Raw genomic sequence first — 4,367 nt, forward strand, 5'->3', positions numbered from 1 at the left:
AAGGAGTGCAGATATTTCTTTGACATACTGATTTCATTTCCTTTGACTATATTTGCAGATGTAGAATTGCTGATTCATAATGGTAGTTCTATTTTTATTTTTATTTTATTTTTCAACAGTCCTCCATGCTGTTTTATGAAATAGCTGTACTAATTTACATTTTCACCAACAACGTGCAAGGGTTTCCTTTTCTCCAGGTAATTGCCAACATTTAATATCTTTAGTCCTTTAATTTTATTCAGAAAACCATGTTTGCCACTAAACAATTTGCCAGTAAGACCAGCTATTTGAAGTAATTATTTGACTTTCAGTCTTCTTTTTGTTGTTTTGTTTTGTTTTTTTTTTTTTTTTTTGAGATCTTGCTCTGTCACCAGGCTGAAAAGTGCAGTGGGGCGATCTCAGCTCACTGCAACCTCTGCCTCCCTGGTTCAAGCAATTTCCCCTGCCTCAGTCTCCCTAGTAGCTGAGATTACAGGTACGTGCCACCATGCCCAGCTAATTTCTTGTATTTTAGTAGAGACGGGGTTTCACCATGTTGGCCAAGATGGTCTCAATCTCCTGACCTTGTGATCCGCCCGCGTCGGCTTCCCAAAGTGCTGGGATTACAGGCGTGAGCCACTGCGCCCGGTCCAGTCTTTTTTATAATAGCTATATTAACAGGTGTGAGATCATAATTTATGGTGGCTATAATTTTCATTTCCCCAGTGATCAGTGATGTTGAGCATTTTTTCAAATATCTCTTGGCCATTTATGTGTCTTCTTTTGATAGTTGTGCCTATTCTGATCTTTGCCCATTTTTTTATCAGGTTTTTTTTTTATCTTACTATTGAGTTGTTTGAGTTCCTTACATATGTTGAATATTAACCCCTTATCAGATGAATGGTTTGCCAATATTTTCCCTTATCCTATAGGTTGTTTCTTAATTGCATTGGTTGTTTTTTATGCTGTGTGGGAGCCTTTTATTTTGCTATAATCTCATTTGTGTATTTTGTTTTTGTTGCTTGTGCTTTTGGAGTAGTGTCCAAATATTTATTGCCCAAACCAGTTTTATAAAATTTTCCCTTTATATTTTCTCCTAGGAGCTTTACAGTTTAAGTTATATTTTTAGTATTTAATCAATTTTGAGTTAATTTTTGTATATGATGTGAGATGGGGTATATTTCTATTCTTCTGTATGTAGATATATAGTTTTCCCAACACCATTTGTGCAAGAGATTGTTCTTTCTCACTTGTATATTCTTGGCATCTTTGTCAAAAAAAATCAATGGACAGTAAATGCATAAACTTATTTCTGCGACCTGTATTCTGTTCCACTGGTCTGTGTGTCTCTTTTTATGCTAGTACCATGCTGTCTTGCTTACTATAGATTTATGGTACCTTTTGAAGTCAGGTATTGCGATGCTTCCAGCTTTGGTCTTTTTGCTCAAAATTGCTTTGGCTATTTGAAGTCCTTTTTAGTTCAATCAAAAATTTTTCATTTCTGTGAAAATATATCATTGTAGCTTTAAGAGTAATTACACTTGATGTGTTGATTCCTTTGATAGTATGGACACTTTAACAATATTAATTCTTCCAATGCATGAATAGGGGCCACTTTTCTGTTTATTTGTGTCTTCTTCAATTTCTTTTATCAGTATTTCATAGTATTCAGTGTACATATCTTTCATCGCCTTGATTAAATTTATTTCTCTGTGGGCTTTTTTCTTATAACTATTGTAAATGGAATTTTTTTTGATTTTTTTAAGATAGTTCACTGTTAGTGTATAGAAATGCTACTGATGTTTGTATGTTGACTTTGTATTCTGCAACTTTAATAAATTGGCTTATTATACTTTAACAGTTTTCTGTTGAAATCTTTAGAGTTGTCTATTTATAAGAACATGTCATCTGCAAACAAGATCAATTTAATCTTTTCCTTTCCTATTTGGATGCCTTTTATATTCTTTCTCTTGCCTAATTACTTTGTTTAGGACACCCAGCACTACGTTAAATAGAAGTGGTGAGAGCAGACATCCTTGTCTTATTCATGGTCTTAGAAAAAAGGTTTTTGACTTTTCACCATTGAGTATGATATTATCTGTGGGCTTGTCATGTATGGTTGTTTTTGTGATAAGATACACTCCTACTATACCTAAGTTATTGAGAGTTCTTACCACGAAAGAATGTTGAATTGTGTCAAATGCTTTTTCCATATCTATTGAAATCACGGATGTAATTTTCATCTTTCAATCTGTTGTGGTTTATCACTTTTGTTAATTTGCATCTGTTGAATTATCCTTGCATCCCAAGAATAAATGCCACTTAATCATGGTGAGTGATCCTTTTAAGGTGCTGCTTAATTTAATTTACTAGTATTTTGCTGAGAATTGTTGCATCTGTTTTTATTAGAGATACTGGCCTGTAATTTCCTTTTTTCTAGTATCTTTGGCTAGTTTTGATATTAGGATAATGATAGACTAAGAATAAAAGAGAGAAGACACAAATAAATAAAATTATAAATGAAAGCCAATATATTACAACTGAAATTACAGAAGTACAAAAGATTACAAGATTCTAATATGAACAATTATACACTAAAGTTTGGATAACTTGGAAGAAAAGGATAAATTCCTGGGAACATAAAAACTACCAAGACTGAATCATGAAGACACAGAAGATCTGAACAGATCAGTAATGAGTAAGAAAATAGAATCAGTAATAAAAAGCCTCCCATAAAACAAAAGCCCAAAATCTTCATACTGAATTCTACCAGACATTTAGAGAAGAACTAATACTATTCCTTCTCAAAGTCTTCCAAAAAATTGTAGAGAGTAATAAAAACTCATTTTATCTTTATTATTTTTTGCGATCAGCTTGCTTATATAATATTAGGAATTTTGTGTCCAATTTCATAAAGTATGTTGACATGCATTTTACTTTTCTTATCATTTCTTTGTCTGGTATTTCTATCAACGTGATGTTGACTTCATACAAGACTTGCAAAGCCCTCTCCCATTTATGGAAGAGATTATATGTGATGGTTATTTTTTCTTCCTTAAATGTATCTTAAGTATTTTCCTATAAAATTATCTGGGCCTGAAACTCTATATTTTGTAAATTTTATATCTGGTAAATTTCTACTTTGGTAATGCTTTTAACTTTAAATTCAAGACTATGTTATCTAGCTCTTACGTGAGTTTCAGCAGTCTCTTTTCTTCTAAGAATGGTTACATTTCATCTAAGTTTTCAAATATGTGGCATAGGGTTGCTTGTGGTATCCCACTTTTACTCTTTTAATGATTTTGGAATCAGTAGTAATATTCCTTGTTTAATTTCTGATATTGGTCATTTCTCTCTGTCTCTATTCTGGTTTCTAGATCTTTTCTTTATTGCTTTTTTAATCTAAGAAGCAAACAAAAAAGTGGTTCTGTATTACTTGAGTGTATATTTTGTGTTTCATTTTTTTTAAAAACTCCCCAGAAGAATGGTCTGGGAAAAACTTTCAGAAATATATAATTATGTAATGTACAATAATAAATGATAATATAGCAAAAGTTGTGTAGCTTTTTTGCGTAGCTTTTAAAATGCTTTCTGAGTGTGTGTTTTCATTTTCTGCAAAGCGCTTTATATTTATTTATACAATGAAACACCCACAGCTCAGTAATACCAATAAGAAAAGAAAATTACAAACTTTAAGGTGTGAGCTCATAGAAGTATTGCCAGAATCTGAAACTCCATGAATTTATAATAAAAACTTTTGATTCAATTTGGCTTTTTCTGAAACAACAATGTTATACAATAAGCAGAAATAGGCTTAGGACAAACTATACATGGGGTTGCATTCTAATTACCTACTTAGAAAATTAAAATGTAATCATTATGAGAAATAAATCTATTTTGTCAAAACTGAATATACAATTAATTGTGAGCCAACATAATAGAATAGAGAAATACAAAAAGGCATCACTTCATAATTAGTTGCAATGGTGGCAGTGGAGACTACACTTCATGTGGTTTCCCTCCAGAAACCTCACCAGGTTTTCTTGGTAAGGATCTGAGAAAGATCTCCTAGTATTGCTGACAAGGAATGGGGACAAAAATAGTCATTATGAAGCCCCTAAGATATTTCTTTAACACAAGCCTACCGTCCAGGAGGCAAGACATCACCAAAGAGCAATACTAAAAATTTATCCCCAGTGGGAAGACATGTGCTTCTCACTTCAACACCTTCAGCCTTTCTGCCTCAACTAAGGAAGAAAAAAATCAAAACCAAAGAACAAAACATAGTCAACAGGGGAGAGAGAGCTAAAAAAACTGACAGGGAATATTTGGCCAGAGAAGGGAGTAAAGATAACAACAATAGTTAATGAATTAACATTAAAAAAAAA

At 32.4% G+C, this 4,367-nt stretch overlaps 1 non-coding gene across 1 annotated transcript; it reads right to left on the reverse strand.

Annotated features, from left to right (window-relative positions):
* Positions 1 to 236: 236 nt before the first annotated feature.
* On the reverse strand, positions 237 to 307 carry LOC112133282 (small nucleolar RNA SNORD65). Its single transcript, XR_002914952.1, has one exon. It is a non-coding gene; the product is annotated as a small nucleolar RNA SNORD65 (small nucleolar RNA).
* Positions 308 to 4,367: the final 4,060 nt, after the last annotated feature.

This window comes from Pongo abelii, chromosome 3 (assembly GCF_028885655.2).
Source record: "Pongo abelii isolate AG06213 chromosome 3, NHGRI_mPonAbe1-v2.0_pri, whole genome shotgun sequence".
Taxonomy (NCBI): domain Eukaryota; kingdom Metazoa; phylum Chordata; class Mammalia; order Primates; family Hominidae; genus Pongo; species Pongo abelii.